This window comes from Stomoxys calcitrans, chromosome 1, assembly GCF_963082655.1.
Source record: "Stomoxys calcitrans chromosome 1, idStoCalc2.1, whole genome shotgun sequence".
NCBI classification, from domain to species: Eukaryota; Metazoa; Arthropoda; class Insecta; order Diptera; family Muscidae; genus Stomoxys; species Stomoxys calcitrans.
This window is the reverse complement of record NC_081552.1, coordinates 164,688,568-164,709,227: the sequence shown is the minus strand read 5'-3', so window position 1 is coordinate 164,709,227 and position 20,660 is coordinate 164,688,568. Positions and strand designations below refer to the sequence as shown.

Below are 20,660 nucleotides of genomic sequence, written 5' to 3'. Positions count from 1 at the left end.
CTAACTTTGTCAACTCCCAGTTAATAGAATACGCATACACACATACATATGTATAGCATTATAACTCTACAATTGCAGTATCCACCAAATGAATGTAACGTAAATGAACTATTAATCAATTCTCTAAATTGTATAGCAATAATCTATTTTCTAAAAGCTACAGAAATTTTAAATATTTTATTGAATAAGTTGGCATTCAAAATTATAGGAGTATTGGTACATAACCCTATAATTTTTAAAGCAAATGGCATAAAAGTTCAAAATTAATTTATTAAAACTTAAACTGTGTCTGTGCCTAGAGAAAATAACCTATTTTTGATGTTTCGATGCCAGAGTCTCAATACGATCCTGGCATATCTTTACGGGTGATTCTGGGTAGCCTTAAACGAATTTTGGGTCTTGCTTTACGCATTGCGTTTCATAGATCTTCCGCAATTGGAATTCGGTGCTCTGTAACATAATTTCAATGCCTCCCAATAACCTGAAACCACCCCCTGCGAATTTACTAGTGTGATTCCGGTCATTATCTTGTTAGAATACCAATTTCAAAAGCATATTCCAGTCTGTACAATGACATATTACTTTCTCCATATCCATGATGTCTTATATGTCAATATTAAACCTATACCGTTGAACAAAAAGCTCCAACGAATCATTACTTTTGCTCCACCATGTTTGACTGTCCTTTTTTTGTAAATTGTGATTTATATTATGTACTAGCTGCACAGGGCCCGCTCCGCTGCGCCTTCTTTCACTTTCTAATTATACCCAGCACCATAGGATCGGGGTATACTAATCTAGTGGTTAAGTTTGTAACACCTTGAATTATTGATCTGCGACCCCATAATGTATACATATTCTGGTTCGTCTCGTCATATAAACCAAATAAACCAATCCCCGAATTTGATTTCTTGAGCCCTTGAAAGCCTCAATTTTCATCCGATTTGGCTGAAATTGGGAATAAGGACTTAAGTCATGACTTCCAACATCCATGTTCGGAATCGGTCCATAAGCAGATATAGCCCCATATAAACCCATCCCGGATTTGACTTCCTCAGCACTAAGAAGCCTTAATTTTTACCTGATTTGGCTAAAATTTGGCCCAAAACCCTATACCCTATGGCCTACAACATCCATGCCAAGTTTAATTCCAATCTGTCAACATGGTGATATAGGCTCCCTAAGTACCGATATCCCGATATGACTTCTTGGGACTAACATAAGTCAAATACAAACTAAATTTTTAGCGGAATCCATGGTGGTGGGTACTCATGATTCGGCGCGGCCGAACTTAGCACGCTTTTACTTGTATTATCTGATACCTATACCGGCACGGTCAGGAAATAAGTCCTGTTTGGGCGTGCTGGTACGGCCTTTCAGATCTTTCGTCACAACGTGGATATCATATTGGTGCTCTATTCCCAAATACCATTTATTGAGACTTAAATTGCTATGGTCGTTAAATATGTTCATTATGGGGGTGTTTTTGGGTGTCAGGCGGAGCCTCATATATCAGATTCGTGCTCTATTCTCAAATACATTTTATTTGGGACCCATATTGTCATTAACGAGACACCTCATGTAAAATTTCAGCCATGAGAATTGCGCGCTCTATTGGCTCAAGAAGTCAAGATCAAAGATCAGTTTATATGGCAGCTATATCTAAACATGGAGCGATTTGAACCATACTTAGCGCAGTTGTTGAAAGTGATACCAAAACACCACGTGCATATATATGGAGGGTATAATAATACTGCAATCAACCGCAACGAGGTCATAAAGAAGATAAATGCTGTATGATTAATTTCGACCACTCTGCCTTCTTTCTGTTCATTTTATCTTCTCTAAATTAACGCTTTTTTTTGGCTGTTTTCAATGGCACAACTAAATCCATTGGAAAATAGCCGGTAGATGGCGCTAACTTAAATGTTAGTGCTACTACTAGCTTGGAGTGGCTTAACGCCTATAACATTGATTATCATGAGATGGTTGTCTATAAATTACTACATAGCTACCTATTAAATAGTCATCATTTAGTCTATTTTTATATCAAATCCAATTGCCATATTAAACCTTTTACTGTGGTAAATAACAAATTTGGCAGTCTATATATTTGGTGCGGTAGCGATAGTTCTTACTATGAAACCATGTAAAACTATTGAACAAAATGTATGGCCCAACAGCACGACGTTTGGTCTTGTCTTTCGATGACCTACAAATGGTTGCAAACTTAACGTTCAGGTTTGCAACTCCTCCTATCGAGTTGAACATCATCATTTTTGGGGTATGTCGGCCTAAATTTATTTTTGTCTCCACACATTAGTTAAATCACAGCGTTCTGTTAGGTCATTATGATTCATCGACTGTTTTAGGGTGAGGTGGTCCGCTAGATATATGAGCAGAATGAAGATATCAGATTCGTAGTCCACAACCTTCTACCTTTAATTTAACCCTATATTGTCATGATTGGTGTAAACAGCCGTTTGTGGAGGGTGGGTGGCTCTCGTAGGCACCTCAGATTCCGATATCAAATTTTTTATTTTAGGTTAATGTAAGAGTGCCAACAAAATTTCGCTTAAATCGCCCTACCCATCTGCATATTTATCATTTTATCCCTATTATTTTAATTGGTTAAACCCCGTGACCCCTGGGTTCCTTTGACCAAACTTTTAATACCATATTCCTATTCTACTCTACAATACCTTGATTTTGGGTGGTGTTTTGGGTACCGGAGGAGGCTCCGCCTTCTTCCAATATCAACAAAATATATAGCCTACTATCCGAACCGGGCTCGCTCTGCTGCGCCTTCTTTAACTCTCATATATCTTGTGAATATATAATGTGAATATCGAATTCGTGCCACAGTAGCCTGTGTCCGCCTATAACGCTGAACGCCTGCGTTCAAGTCCTGGCCATTTATATATACCCATTTGGCGGGTTTTGGACGGCTCCCGAGGCACCAGACCCCAACAATAGAAACCATGTTTTTTTTTGGTGACTGTAAGAGTTCAAAAAAAATTCGAACGAATCGCATTACCAATCTTTGGTGGTTTTGAAAATGAGGGTAAAGAGATGTGCTTTTTAGGGGAGGGATGGCACTCAGACATTTCGACTCAAATATGAATATCAAATTCGTGCTGTTGGGAGTGCAGCACCATTTAATGTAAGCCCCATATTGTCAGGGCCAGTAAATATGAACCTTTTGGAGGGTGTTTTGGAGCTGGGGCCACCGGCACTTTACCCTGAAAATAGATATCAAACTCGTTCTTTACTCCCAAATACCATGTTGCCATAATCGGAAATTACGTTTAGTTTAGGGGGTGCTTTAGGGCGTACCCCCAAGCATTTGGCTTCAAAATTGGATATCAAATTCGTTTTCTCCTCTCAAATACCTTCCATTTGAGTCACATATTGTCATAATTGGTTAATCAACCTATTTGACTTATTTTTGGAAGGAATAGCGCCACCTAGACTTGAACACAAATTTTAATGTCATATTTGTAATCTACTTTCAAATACCTTTCATTTAAGTCCCATATAGACATGGTCTCTTATATGCCCATTTGGGGGTATTTGGAGATGGGCGACCTCCCATTACTTGGACCTAAATTTTTATGCCATATTTGTAATCTACTGTCGAATACTTTTAATTTGAGGTCCATATTGACATGATCATCGAATATATTTGTTTAGAGGAGTTTTTGGGTTGGGGAGTGCCGATGGGTAGTTGGACCCAAATTTTAATATGATATTCGTTTTCTAGTCTCTAATACCATTTATTTGATACCCATATTATGCCTAATATATGACCTATGTTTCCTGTCAGACAAACTTACACAATCTGTGAAAATTTTAAGAAAATCGGTTCTGTCGTTTTTGATTCTATGGAACAAAAAAAAAACCGAGTCCCATACAGTCATGCTGGGTCATATGCCCGTTTAAGGCGTTTTTGGGGTGGAGGGTGACCCCCTATCATCGATCTGATTTCGTATACCAGATTCGTAATCTGCTTCCGAATACCTTTCATTTGAGGCACATATTCACATGAACGTCCAATATGTCTGTTTGGGGGAATTTAGGGGTTGGGGGCGGCCCGATGGGTACTTAGACCCAAATTTTAATACCATATTTGTATTCATTCGATTTCCATATTGTTCGATCGGTCCACTTTTAATTTTGAGTGGTGTTTTCTGGTAACGGAAATAAACAAATTATAAACCCTATTTCTCCTCCCTAGCCATATTCGCAATCTACTCCCGAATACCTTTTATTTGAGGCCCATATTGTCATTTTCGTCCAAAAAAAACCTATTTTAGGGGATTTTGGAGTTGGGGCAGCCTTCCAATTGGTCTATGAATTCAGGTTATTTATGTTTGGATTCTTAAAAGTTTCCATTCTTAAAAGACTTCATTTGAGCCAGATATTCTTATGGGGGTTCTGGGAGTGGGAAGGTCCCCATGGTGGTGGTTGGTAGGTTTAAGGGATGGTGTGGACCCCCAGAACAGTGGTCCCGAATATGGGTATGAATTTCGTGCTCTACTCCCAAATACCTTTCATTTGATCCTCATATTGCCATGACCGGCCAATATGTACGTCAGATTTAGGGGTGTTATCGATGGTCCCCCAGATACTTTGCCCTGAAAAAATATCAGCATCGTGCTCTACACTCAAATACCATATGTCGAGACCCAAAGTGTCATGGGAAGCAAATAAGTCCTATTTGGGGGTTGTTATGGGGATGGGACGTTCCCCCGACAGTTGGACCCAAATGATGATATCAGATTCTCAGATTCGTGGTCTACTCCCAATTACCTTTCATTTGATCTCCATATTTCTATAGTCAGCATACATGGACTGTTCGGGCGGAGTGGCCACTAAGTGACTTCGCCCTAAAATACCCCTTATTGCAATGGTCAGCAAATACGTCATATTTGGGCGGTGTTGTGGGTGTGAGGCGATCACACAGACACTTTTTCCCGAATATTGATATCAGATGCATGCTTTACTTCCAAAGACCTTTCATTTGAGCCTCATATTGCTATGGTCGTAAATTCATTCCCTTTGGGGGTGTTTTTGGAGAGGGACGGCCCCCCAAACACTTGGTCGCACATTGTGATATCAGTTGCGTATTCTAATCGTAAATACCTTTCGCTTAAATCACCCTACCTATCTCGGAGATCTGGCGTTTCTGACGTTTGACGTTTTTTTCAGATATCAAAAAATGTAGTACTCTATTTTTACCACGAGATCATTATGCACCATCTGTGAAAATTTCAAGAAAATCAGTTCAGCCGTTTTTGAGTCTATACGGAACAAACAAACAAACCAACAAACATACACAATTTAGTTGTTATACCCTCCACCATAGGATGGGGTTATACTAATTTCGTCATTCTGTTTATAACACCTCGAAATATGCGTCTAAGACCCCATAAAGTATATAACACCTCGAAATATTCGTCTAAGATCCCATAAAGTATATATATATTCTTGATCTTCGTGACATTTTAAGTCGAACTAGCCATGTCCGTCCGTCTGTCTGTCGAAAGCACGCAAACTTTTGAAGGAGTAGAGCTATCCGCTTGAAATGTGACACAAAAGCTTCTTATTGGTATAGGTCGGTTGGGATTGTAAATGGGCCAAATCGGTCCATGTTTTGATAAAACTGCCATATAAACCGATCTTGAGTCATGACTTCTTGAGCCCCTAGAAGATGCATTTCTTGTCCGATTTGACAGAAGATTTGCACATAGTGTTTTGATATCACTTCCAACAACTGTGCGAAGTATGGTTCAAATCGGTCCATAACCTGATATAGCTGCCATATAAACCGATTTCGGGTCTTGCCTTCTTGAGCCTCTAGACGGGCGCAATTCTCATCCAATTTGACCGAAATTTTGCATATAGTGTTTTGATATCACTTCCAACAACTGTGCGATGTATGGTTCAAATCGGTCCATAACCTGATATAGCTGCTATATTAACCGATCTTGCGTCTTGACTTTTTGAGCTTTTAGAAGGCGCAATTCCCATCCGCTTTGGCTGTAATTTTCACTTGTTGTTTTGGTATCACTTCCAACAATTGTGCCTAGTATGGTCCAAATCGGTCCATACCCTGATATAGCTGCCATATAAATTGATCTGGGATCTTGAGTTCTTGAGCCTCTAGAGAGCGCAATTCACATCCGAGTTGGCACAAACTTTGTACAACGGCTTCTCCCATGGCCTTCAACATAGGTGTGCAATATGGTCTGAATCGATCTATAGCTTGACACAGCTCGCATATAAACCGATCTCCGGATTTTGCTTCTTGAGCCCCGAATTGGACTATAACTTATATAGCTCCTCCGTCCATATTCATTATTCTTTGTTTGCCTAAAAAGAGATACTGCGCAAAGAACTCGACAGATGCGATCCATGGTGGAGGGTACATAAGATTCGGCGCTGCCGAACTTAGCAAGCTCTTACTTGTTATATATAAGAATAGATAGATAGGTGTTGAAGCTGATTACTGATTTCATTCAATAGAACATTCCCTCATTACTTTTGAAAAATGTTTTCATCAAAGTATTATATTATCATGGAGAATTTTGTAGTGTTTCAAGAAAACGAGTTTAGTTCCATCCTTAAGATAAAATAAGATGAATACTTCAATGTGTTGCAATTGATAACCATCACTGGTACCTCTCTAATTCCCTGTTCATTTCTATAGAATCTAAGGGTGGTTAATTTCCAAAAAAATCAACAATATTCACAGTTGGTAATACATAAGTTCAAACTCGGCAAAGTTAAAACAAAAAAAAACAAGTAAAAGCGTGCTAAGTTCGGCCGGGCCGAATCTTATATACCCTCCACCATGGATCGCATTTGTCGAGTTCTTTTCATGGCATCTCTTCTTAGGCAAAAAAGGATATAAGAAAAGAGTTGCTCTGCTATTAAAACGATATCAAGATATGGTCCGGTTCGGACCACAATTAAATTATATGTTGGAGACCTGTGTAAAATTTCAGCCAATTCGTATAAAAATTGCGCCCATTGGGGCTTACGAAGTAAAATAGAGAGAACGATTTATATGGGATCTATATCGGGCTATAGACCGATTCAGACCATAATAAACACGTTTGTTGATGGTCATGAGAGGATCCGTCGTACAAAATTTCAGGCATATCGGATAATAATTGCGACCTCTACGGGTCAAGAAGTAGAGATCCCAGATCGGTTTATATGGCAGCTATATCAGATTTGAACCTTATTTGACACAGTTGTTGAAAGTTAAAATTAACTACGTCATGCAAAATTTCAGCCAAATCGGATAGGAATTGCGCCCTCTAGAAGCTCAAGAAGTCAAATCCCTAGATCTGTTTATATGACAGCTATATCAGGTTATGAACCGATTTCAAAAATACTTGGCACAGTTGTTAGATATCATAACGAAATACTTCGTGCAAAAATTCATTCAAATCGGATAAGAATTGTGCCCTCTAGAGGCTCAAGAAGTCAAGACCCAAGATCGGTTTATATGGCAGCTATATCAGGTTATGGACCGATTTAAACCATACTTGGTACAGTTGTTGGGTATCATAACAAAACACGTCGTGCGAAATTCCATTCCAATCGGATAAGAATTGCGCACTGCAGAGGCTCAAGAAGTGAAGACCCAAAATCTGTTTATATGGCAGCTATATCAGGTTATGGGCCAAATTGAACCATACTTGGCACAGTTGTTGGATATAATAACAAAACACATCGTGCAAAATTTCATTCCAATCGGATAAGAATTGCGCACTCTAGAGGCTCAAGAAGTCAAGACCCAAGATCGGTTTATATGGCAGCTATATCAGGTTATAGACCGATTTGAACCATACTTGGCACAGTTGTTGGATATCATAACAAAACACGTCGTGCAAAATTTCATTCTGATCGGATAAGAATTGCGCAAGCTAGAGGCTCAAGAAGTCAAGACCCAAGATCGGTTTATATGGCAGCTATATCAGGTTATGGACCGATTTGAACTATACTTGGCACAGTTGTTGGATATCATAACGAAACACGTCGTGCAAAATTTCATTCCAATCGGATAAGAATTGCGCACTCTAGAGGCTCAAGAAGTCAAGACCCAAGATCGGTTTATATGGCAGCTATATCAAAACATTTACCGATATGGCCCATTTACAATACCAACCGACCTACACTAATAAGAAGTATTTATGCAAAATTTCAAGCGGCTAGCTTTACTCCTTCGGAAGTTAGCGTGCTTTCGACAGACAGACGGACGGACGGACGGACGGACGGACGGACATGGCTAGATCGACATAAAATGTCACGACGATCAAGAATATATATACTTTATGGGGTCTCAGACGAATATTTCGAGTAGTTACAAACAGAATGACGAAATTAGTATACCCCCCATCTTATGGTGGAGGGTATAAAAAAAAACAAGATCCCAGATCGGTTTATATGGCAGCTATATCAGGTTATGGACCGATTTGAACCTTATTTGACACAGTTGTTGAAAGTAAAAATAAAATACGTCATGCAAAATTTTAGCCAAATCGGATAGGAATTGCGCCCTCTAGAAGCTCAAGAAGTCAAATCCCCAGATCTGTTTATATGACAGCTATGTCAGGTTATGGACTGATTTCTACCATACTTGGCACAGTTGTTGGATATCATAACGAAATACTTCGTGCAAAAATTCATTCAAATCGGATAAGAATTGTGCCCTCTAGAGGCTCAAGAAGTCAAGACCCAAGATCGGTGTATATGGCAGCTATATCAGGTTATGGACCGATTTAAACCATACTTGGCTCAGTTGTTGGGTATCATAACAAAACACGTCGTGCAAAATGTCATTCCAATCGGATAAGAATTGTGCACTCTAGAGGCTCAAGAAGTCAAAACCCCAGATCGGTGTATATGGCAGCTATATCAGGTTATGGACCGATTTGAACCATACTTGGCACTGTGGTTGGATATAATAACAAAACACGTCGTGCAAAATTTCATTTCTATCGGATAAGAATTGCGCACTCTAGAGGCTCAAGAATTCAAGACCCAAGATCGGTTTATATGGCAGCTATTTAAGGTTATGGACCGATTTGAACCATACTTGGCACAGTTGTTGGATATCGTAACAAAACACGTCGTGCAAAATTTCATTCTGATCGGATAAGAATTGCGCACGCTAGAGGCTCAAGAAGTCAAGACCCAAGATCGGTTTACATGGCAGCTATATCAGGTTATGGACCGATTTGAACCATACTTGGCACAGTTGTTGGATATCATATCAAAACACGTCATGCAAAATTTCATCCCCATCGGATAAGAATTGTGCACTCTAGAGGCTAAAGAAGTCAAGACCCAAGATCGGTTTATATGGCAGCTATATCAAAACATGGACCGATATGGCCCATTTACAATACCAACCGACCTACACTAATAAGAAGTATTTGTGCAAAATTTCAAGCGGCTAGCTTTACTCCTTCGGAAGTTAGCGTGCTTTCGACAGACAGACGGACGGACGGACGGACGGACGGACGGACGGACGGACGGACGGACGGACAGACGGACGGACATGGCTAGATCGACATAAAATTTCACGACGATCAAGAATATATATACTTTATGGGGTCTCAGACGAATATTTCGAGTAGTTACAAACAGAATGACGAAATTAGTATACCCCCCATCTTATGGTGGAGGGTATAAAAACGATTTTTAAATGCTCCTTTAATATTCATGTTACATTCAAATCAATTTATATGAAGGTTTTATCCTGGTAACTTTTTTGGCTATAATGAGCATACACCTTCTTTGTAAAAATTTGGATGGTGCCATTCATTACCTTCAGTCATTTATGGCTGAAGTGAGTGAGTTAATGAGGTTTTAAGTTAATTGAGAAATTAAAGTTGTTGTGGTTCCCTGAATCAGAATAAAGCACCTCGCCCATAGCCTCTTAAATATATTCAAAGCAATTGAAGCGGCATGATGTTAGATATGAGTTAGAGTAGGGCTGCTAAGATGTCAAAAGTCATTTGTTATCGAAGTAGATGTGAGTAATTATTCGAACAGCAGGCTTTCAACAAAAAACAATTAATGTCGCTTTGCCAAAGCAATTATGTTGAAAACAATGAAATTGAATTTCCTGGTACCCAAGTCAAGGCCATTGAAATGAATTAATCATAAATATTTAACAGATGGACAAAACGTATTTACAAACAATTAATTTTGTTTGGAAAGAATCAGGTGCCAAGGATGATGCTATTATCAGTCTTACAACGCGTGGTGTGGGTGGCAAGGACAAGAAATTCATTACTACTATGGCAAGCAACAAGCAAAATCTAATTTACATTTTCTACGTTTGTAGCCTTTGATGATGCTGAGGGCTAACATTTAGTCCATTGAAGAAATAAGACATCTTATGTATATCTAAAATGAAACTAAAAAGTAACTTTTTAAAAAACCCATACCGACAAAGGGAGTTAAATGAGTTTTCCATCGAAAAGTGGCATAAAACTTATTGCCCCAATTTAAATTCCCAAGAACATAGAAGAATAAGTTTGACTGTCGCTTAACAACTAAAGAGAGCTAATTTAAGCTTTATATTTATTTTAAAAATTTGGAGTTTATAAAAACAGAGTGGAAATGTATAACTATAGAGAACCACAATGGATATAAAACTGATCGAATATTTAATCTAACATTTAGTACCATTAGCAATTGGACGACTCGATTTTGGAGGAGAATGTCCGCTGCTCCCCCGTACTGAAAATTGGAGCTATCGGAACGATTTGAGACTCAAATGAACGGCATTTGAGAGATGAATACGTATATATCATAATTTACCATCGCACTATGGCGCAGATTGAGGAAACAGGTGGCCCAAATTCAAAATTTCGTATGCGCCTACGAAATTTTTAAAGAACCTTTCCTAAGTAAAATATTCCAAAGATTTCAAAAATCTATCAACAAAATTTTCAAATTTTTTGTTTAGGAGATACGGCAGTTCAAAGTCTACCCTTTTTGGATTTCAAAAAAAAAAAAACACAGTTTTTAGGCATTTTGGCCCAATTTCAAGTGTAATATCTCGAAAACTTGTTAAGGGATTGTCATTTCTTATTTTGTGTATGAAAATATACACTTAATAAGTGTAGAATTATCAAAAAACAATAATGATTTCCATAAGCTTCTCCAGGTAAAACACTATTTAAACAGTAGCACTATTTTTACACTTTGATGGAAAAATAAAAAATAACCCTCGCCTAATTCTCTCTCTTGCTCTACGAATGCCCCTTAACATAATTCAAACAGGAAAATATATATTTTATGGGATGTTAGAGAATATTTCGAGGAGTTCTAAACGGAATGATTAGATCAGTATACCCCCATCCTATGGAGGTGGGTATAAAAAGTTTGGCTGCCCGCAGTTGCCCCAATTTTTATACCCTCCACCATAGGATGGGGGGTATACTAATTTCGTCATTCTGATTGTAACTACTCGAAATATTCGTCTGAGACCCCATAAAGTATATATATTCTTGATCGTCGTGAAATTTTATGTCGATCTAGCCATGTCCGTCCGCCTGTCCGTCCGTCTGTCTGTCGAAAGCACGCTAACTTCCGAAGGAGTAAAGCTAGCCGCTTGAAATTTTGCAAAAATACTTCTTATTAATGTAGGTCAGTTGGTATTGTAAATGGGCCATATCGGTCCATGTTTTGATATAGCTGCCATATAAACCGATCTTGGGTCTTGACTTCTTGAGCCTCTAGAGAGCGCGATTCTTATCCGATTTGAATGAAATTTTGCACGACGTGTTTTATTATGATACCCAACAACTGTGCGAAGTATGGTTCAAATCGGTCCATAACCTGATATAGCTGCCATATAAACCGATCTGGGGTCTTGACTTCTTGAGCCTCTAGAGTGTGCAATTCTTATCCGATTGCAATGAAATTGTGCACGACGTGTTTTGTTATGATATCCAACAACTGTGCCAAGTATGGTTCAAATCGGTCCATAACCGGATATAGCTGCCATATAAACCGATCTTGGGTCTTGACTTCTTGAGCCTCTGGAGGGCGCAATTCTTATCCAATTTGAATGAATTTTGGCACGTAGTATTTTGTTATGATATCCAACAACTGAGCCAAGTATGGTTCAAATCGGTTCATAACCTGATATAGCTGCCATATAAGCCGATCTGGGGTCTTGACTTCTTGAGCCTCTAGAGTGCGCAATTCTTATTCGATTGTAATTCAATTTTGCACGACGTGTTTTGTTATGATATCCAACAACTGTTCTAAGTATGGTTTAAATCGGTCCATAACCTGATATAGCTGCCATATAAACTGATCTTGGGTCTTGACTTCTTGAGCCTCTAGAGCGCGCAATTCTTATCCGATTGGAATGAAATTTTGCACGACGTGTTTCAAATCGGTCTATAACCTGATATAGCTGCCATATAAACCGATCTTGCGTCTTGACTTTTTGAGCCTCTAGGGAGCGAAATTCTTATCCGATTTGAATGAATATTTGCACGAAGTATTTTATTATGATATCCAACAACTGTGCCATGTATGGTTGAAATCGGTTCATAACCTGATATAGCTGCCATATAAACCGATCTGGGATCTTGACTTTTTGAGCCTCTAGAGGTCACAATTATTATCCGATTTGCCTGAAATTTGTGCGACGGATCCTCTTGTGACCATCAACATACGTATTTATTATGGTCTGAATCGGTCTATAACCCGATACAGCTCCCATATAAATCGATCTCTCAACTTTTCTTCTTAAGCCCACAAAGGGCGCAATTCTTATTCGAATAAGCTAACATTTTACACAGGTCTCCAACATATAATTTAATTGTGGTCCAAGCCAGACCATATCTTGATATCGCTCAAATAGCAGAGGAAATCTTTTTTTATATCCTTTTTTGCCTAAGAAGAGATGCCGGGGAAAGAACTCGACAAATGCGATCCATGGTGGAGGGTATATAAGATTCGACCCGGCCGAACTTTGCACGCTTTTACTTGTTTCAGTTAAAAATGTGAAAAAGACATTTTTGAAGTATTCGTACGGCGTGAATTCCGGGGAAACCCACTACAAAATTATTGTTATTTAAGGTATATGTCTTATATTTTTCATTCTGTAATGCTTTGGAAATTTGAGGTAAAAGCCTCCAGATTCAACAATTACATCATTATCAGGACATAGTTCCATGCCACTATGGACATACCCCAAATCAGGTCATCGGTGCCTAAAGTCACAATCAAACGAAATATTTAAAGGTGTTTCATAAAATCGGATTTCCATTTATACGTATATGATCAGTAGGCATACCTGGTTGATATTTTACTTCCGTTACAACCTGCAAAGTGCAAAATAAAGTTAAAAGTTGGCGCTACAAGTACTGAAAACATGGAGTTGAACAACTCAAAATTATTTGAGCTATTTAGAAAGCCAACCACCCAAAAACTCTTTGCCGAAGCTACATTCAAAGAACTCAATAGAATACACGAAAATATTGACAGACGCGAAAGTATAAAAGCAAAACTTTGATAGAATTATATAAAAATTATAAGAAAATTGATCAAATCTAAACGAACCAGTGAAAGATTAAACGAAAACTATCAAGACCGGCTTAAGGAGGACACCATCTTGGATAAATTGGTACAAAATATACCCACACATCAATCGGAAAAGCAGAAGGAATACCAACAAGTAAAAGCGTGCTAAGTTCGGCCGGGCCGAATCTTATATACCCTCCACCTTTGATCGCATTTGTCGAGTTCTATGCGCGGTATCTCTTTTTAAAAAAACATAGAATATTGAATAAGAACTGTTATCCTATTGGAGCTATATCAAGTTATAGTCCGATTCGGACCATAAATGAATGCTGATTGACATTGTAGAATCATTGTGTAATATTTCAGTTCATTCGGATAAGAATTGCGGCTTGTAGGGGCTCAAGAAGCAAAATCGGGAGACAGGTTTATATAAGAGCTGTATCAAGCTATTGATCGATTCAGACCATACTAGACACGTATGTTGAAGGTCATGAGAAAAGCCCTTGTACAAAATTTCAGCCAAATCGGATGAGAATTGCGCCCTCTAGAGGTTCAAGAAGTCAAGATCCCAGGTCGGTTTATATGGCAGCTATATCAGGTTCTATATCGATTTACGCCTTACTTAGCACAGTTATTGGAAGTCATAACAAAACACCTCTTGCAAAATTTAAGCCAAATCGGATGTGAATTGCGCCATCACTTGGCTCAAGAAGTCAAGATCCAAGATCGGTTTATATGACAGCTATACCAGATTATGAACCGATTGAAATCATACTTAGCACAGTTGTTGAAAGTAACGCCAAAACACTACGTGCAAAATTTCATTCCAATCGTATAAGAATTGCGCCCTCTAGAGGCTCAAGAAATCAAGACCCCAAATCGGTTTATATGACAGCTATACCAGATTATGAACCGATTTGAACCATACTTGGCACAATATCATAACGAAATACGTCGTCCAAAATTTCATTCCAATCGGATAAGATTTGCGCCTTCTAGAGGTTCAAGAAGTCAAGACCAAAGATCGGTTTATATGGCAGCTATATCAGGTTATGGACCGATTTGAACCATACATAGCACAGTTATTGGATATCATACCAAAACACGTCGTGCAAAATTTCATTCAAATCGGATAAGAATTGCGCACTCTAGAGGATCAAGAAGTCAAGACCCAAGATCCGTTTATATGGCAGCTATATCAGGTTATGAACCAATTTGAACCATACTTAGCAGAATTGTTGGATATCAAAACAAAATACGTCGTGCAAAATTTCATTCCAATCGGATAAGATTTGCGCCTTCTAGAGGTTCAAGAAGTCAAGACCCAAGATCGGTTTATATGGCAGCTATATCAAAACATGGACCGATATGGCCCATTTACAATACCAACCGACCTACACTAATAAGAAGTATTTGTGCAAAATTTCAAGCGGCTAGCTCTACTCCTTCGGAAGTTAGCGTGCTTTCGACAGACAGACGGACGGACGGATGGACGGACATGGCTAGATCGACATAAAATGTCGCGACGATCAAGAATATGTATACTTTATGGGGTCTCAGACGAATATTTCGAGTAGTTACAAACAGAATAACGAAATTAGTATACCCCCCATCCTATGGTGGAGGGTATAAAAACGAGTATAGAGGATTGTTCAGTTTACACCAGAAAGAGGAGACTTACAGATGCCACCAATAAATTGACCACGCCGCAATTACCGGAAGCGCTTTCTATCAAATATACAAAGAAAAAAAAAGGTAGATCGTAGATTACATAATCTATTGCTGATGCAAGCCCAAAATGGATTAGAGAAAGCATTTTTACGCTTCCAAACACATCCATTAAAAAGTATAGTGCGTAGTATATATGGACCCAGAAGTTTCTAAAGACATATTTGACATACTAAGGACATCGATAATCCAACACGGGGATAACATTTCACCCACATATAGGCATATTACGCAAGCCAAATTGGATCCACGATCACTGCATATGGAATTTATGGGAGCCTCTGCGAAAATCATCATCATCATAACAGGAACAACCTCAACATTGTCATGTCCAATTTGTAAAAAGAGTCAGAAGAACTTCGGTAATTTGAACGGACGCAAATATGTTAAGGGCATCTGCTGTTTCTTTGCGGCTGGTATCTGTCGGTTCCCTTCACTGGAAAAATCCTCGTCCACGAATCCGCAAAAACTCATAAGTGCGACGATGAAAGATATTGATCAACAAATAAGCAGTGTTAAAAATTGGAGAAGCGATATCGAATGCAGCTAAGTGTTCCATCTGAGGATGGTTGAGGGAAAAGTCGTAAACGAACTGACAGGAACAACCTCAACATTGTCATGTCCAATTTGTAAAAAGAGTCAGAAGAACTTCGGTAATTTGAACTATTCTACAAACAAAGAGAACTACGAATATGGAATGTCACATTTGCATGCGAGGATACGTTGCATGGAGTTCTTGCTAAAATTGGCGTATACCACAAAAGGAGGAAACTTCGATGAAAATACATCAACTAAGGATAAGAAAAATATCAGAAAGAAGCAAATACATAATTATTATACCCTCCACCATAAGATGGGGGGTATACTAATTTCGTCATTCTGATTGTAACTATTCGAAATATTCGTCTGAGACCCTATAAAGTATATATCTTCTTGATCGTCGTGAAATTTTATGTCGATCTAGCCATGTCCGTCCGTCTGTCCATCCGTCCGTCTGTCAGTCGAAAGCACGCTAACTTCCGAAGGAGTAAAGCCAGCCGCTTGAAATTTAGCACAAATACTTCTTATTAGTGTAGGTCGGTTGGTATTGTAAATGCGCCATATCGGTCCTTGTTTTGATATAGCTGCCATATAAACCGATCTTGGGTCTTGACTTCTTGAGCCTCTAGAGTGCGCAATTCTTATCCGATTAGTATGAAATTTTGCACGACGTGTTTTGTTATGATAATTAACAACTGTGCCAAGTATGGTTCAAATCGGTCCATAACCTGATATAGCTGCTATATAAACCGATCTTGGGTCTTGACTTCTTGAGCCTCTAGAGTGCGCAATTCTTATCCGATTGAAATGAAATTGTGCACGACGTGTTTCGTTATTATATCCAACAACTGTGCGAGGTATGGTTCAAATCGGTCCATAACCTTATATAGCTGTCATATAAACCGATCTTGGGTCTTGACTTCTTGAGCTTCTAAAGGGCGCAATTCCTATCCGATTTGGCTGAAATTTCGCAAGACGTTTTCTATTGTTACTTTTAACAACTATGTCAAATAAAGTACAAGTCGGTTCATAACCTGATTTAGCTGCTATATAAACCGATTTGGGGTCTTGACTTCTTTAACCTCTAGAGGTCGCAATTATTATCCGATTTGCCTGAAATTTTGTACGACGGATTCTCTCATGATTATTAACATACGTGTTTATTATGGTCTGAATCGGTCTATAGCCCGATACAGCTCCCATATAAATCGATCTCTCTATTTTACTTCTTGAGCCCACAAAGGGCGCAATTCTTATTCGAATTGGCTGACATTTTACACAGGTCTCCAACATAAATATAAATTAATTGTGGTCCAAACCGGACCATATCTTAATATCGCTCTAATAGCAGAGCAAATCTTTTCTTATATCCTTTTTTTTTGCCTAAGAAGAGATGCCGGGAAAAGAACTCGACAAATGCGATCCATGGTGGAGGGTATATAAGATTCGGCCGGGCCGAACTTTGCACGCTTTTACTTGTTTTTTAAACAACTTAGACTAAAAGTAGATTATCCCAGGTACAGATACGGAAACTGAAACAATGGAAACTCTTCTTATAGATTTTCTGAAAATGATGAGGCAGTAACTAAAATTACCGGAATTGACAATCAAATCGTAAAAAGATTAGGAACTATTATAAATGTCTTAAACTGCAAGGAAAGCATCAATTCACAAAATATGGAGAATATGAATAAAAAACTGCAACCCTTTTATCTGAAAAGTATCCACAAAAGAAATTGGCCCCAACAGTCCCTAAAATATTGACACATGGCAAAGATGACTATCACTCGTTGTCAATTGGAGAGCTTCTGAGGAATCACAGGAGTCTCTAAAAATTATATAAAAAATATAGATTACAGAATACGTTTAAAGCATCAGGGGTGAAGTAAAATGAGGACCTATACAACATTTTGGCAGCATCTTCCGATCGACTAGTTTATTCAAAGCGGCATGTGAAGTCACAAAAAAAAATTAGAAAAAACAAATAAAAGCGTACTAAGTTCGGCCGGGCCGAATCTTACATACCCTCCACCATGGATCGCATTTGTCGACTTCTTTTCCTTTATCTTTTCTTTTTAGGCAAAAAAGGATATAAGATAAGATTTGCTATGCAATTAAAGCGATATCAAGATATGGTCCGGTTTGGACCACGTTATATGTTGAAGACCTGTATAAAATGTCAGCCAATTCGAATAAGAATTGAGTCCTTTGGGGGCTCAAGAAGTAAAATAGAGAGATCGATTTATATGGGAGCTGTATCGGGCTATAGACAGATTCAGACCATAATAAACACGTATGTTGATGGTCATGAGAGGATCCGTCGTACAAAATTTCAGGCAAATCGGATAATAATTGCGACCTCTAGAGGCTCAAGAAGTCATGATCCCAGATCGGTTTATATGCCCGCTATATCAGGTTATGAACCGATTTGAACCTTATTTGACACAGTTGTTGAGAGTAAGAAAGAAATACGTCATGCAAAATTTCATTCCAATCGGATAGAATTGCGCCCTCTAGAGGCTCAAGAAGTCAAGACCCCAGATCGGTTTATATGGAAGCAATATCAGGTTAAGAACCGATTTGAACCATACTTGGCACAGTTATTGGATATCATAACAAAACACGTCGTGCAAAATTTCATTCTAATCGGATAAGAATTGCGCACTCTTGAGGCTCAAGAAGTCAAGACCCAAGATCGGTTTATATAGCAGCTATATCAAAACATGGACCGATATGGCCCATTTAGAATCCTAACCGACCTATATTAATAAGAAGTGTTTGTGCAAATTTTCAAGCGGCTAGCTTTACTCCTTCGGAAGTTAGCGTGCTTTCGACATACAGACGGACATAGCTAGATCGACATAAAATGTCGCGACGATCAAGAATATATATTCTTTATGGGGTCGAGTAGTTACAAACAGAATGGCGAAATTAGTATACCCCCCATCATATGGTGGAGGGTATAAAAATATAGTTTGGAAATGATTAGTCTTTTAAACATAGATTCATATACGAATTTTAAAAAAAATTTACCAGAAAGTTGAAAAAAAAATTTTTTTATATAAATTTTTTTTTTATACCCTCCACCATAAGATGGGGGGTATACTAATTTCGTCATTCTGTTTGTAACTACTCGAAATATTCGTCTGAGACCCCATAAAGTATATATATTCTTGATCGTCGTGAAATTTTATGTCGATCTAGCCATGTCCGTCCGTCTGTCCGTCCGTCCGTCCGTCCGTCCGTCCGTCCGTCCGTCCGTCCGTCCGTCCGTCCGTCTGTCTGTCGAAAGCACGCTAACTTCCGAAGGAGTAAAGCTAGCCGCTTGAAATTTTGCACAAATACTTCTTATTAGTGTAGGTCGGTTGGTATTGTAAATGGGCCATATCGGTCCATGTTTTGATATAGCTGCCATATAAACCGATCTTGGGTCTTGACTTCTTGAGCCTCTAGAGTGCGCAATTCTTATCCGATTGGGATGAAATTTTGCACGACGTGTTTTGTTATGACATCCAACAACTGTGATAAGTATGGTTCAAATCGGTCCATAACCTGATATAGCTGCCATATAAACCGATCTTGGGTCTTGACTTCTTGAGCCTCTAGAGTGCGCAATTCTTATCCGATTGGAATGAAATTTTGCACGACGTGTTTTATTATAACATCCAACAACTGTGCCAAGTATGGTTCAAATCGGTCCATAACCTGATACAGCTGCCATATAAACTGATCTTGGGTCTTGACTTCTTGAGCCTCTAGAGTGCGCAATTCTTATCCGATTGGAATGAAATTTTGCACGACGTGTTTTGTTATGACATCCAACAACTGTGATAAGTATGGTTCAAATCGGTCTATAACCTGATATAGCTGTCATATAAACCGATCTTGGGTCTTGACTTCTTGAGCCTCTAGAGGGCGCAATTCTTATCCAATTTGAATGAATTTTGGCACGTAGTATTTTTTTATGATATCCAACAACTGTGCCAAATATGGTTCAAATCGGTTCATAACCTGATATAGCTGCCATATAAACCGATCTTGGATCTTGACTTCTTGAGCCTCTAGAGGTCGCAATTATTATCCGATTTGCCTGAAATTTTGTACGACGGATTCTCTCATGACCATTAACATACGTGTTTATTATGGTCTGAATCGGTTTATAGCCCGATATAGCTCCCATATAAATCGATCTCTCTATTTAACTTCTTGAGCCCACAAAGGGTGCAATTCTTAATCGAATTGGCTGACATTTTACACAGGTCTCCAACATATAATTTAATTGTGGTCCAAACCGGACCATATCTTGATATCGCTCTAATAGCATAGCAAATCTTTTCTTATATCCTTTTTTTTATACCCTCCACCATAAGATGGGGGGTATACTAATTTCGTCATTCTGTTTGTAACTACTCGAAATATTCGTCTGAGACCCCATAAAGTATATATATTCTTGATCGTCGTGAAATTTTATGTCGATCTAGCCATGTCCGTCCGTCTGTCCGTCCGTCCGTCTGTCTGTCGAAAGCACGCTAACTTCCGAAGGAGTAAAGCTAGCCGCTTGAAATTTTGCACAAATACTTCTTATTAGTGTAGGTCGGTTGGTATTGTAAATGGGCCATATCGGTTCATGTTTTGATATAGCTGCCATATAAACCGATCTTGGGTCTTGACTTCTTGAGCCTCTAGAGTGCGCAATTCTTATCCGATTGGGATGAAATTTTGCACGACGTGTTTTGTTATGACATCCAACAACTGTGATAAGTATGGTTCAAATCGGTCCATAACCTGATATAGCTGTCATATAAACCGATCTTGGGTCT

General features: G+C 38.7%; 1 protein-coding gene across 4 annotated transcripts in view; it reads right to left on the bottom strand.

Moving 5' to 3' along the window:
* Positions 1-20,660, bottom strand: part of LOC106091595 (uncharacterized) — a 1,079,098-nt gene that overhangs the window by 591,290 nt on the left and 467,148 nt on the right. The gene's annotated exons all lie outside the window — the stretch shown is intronic.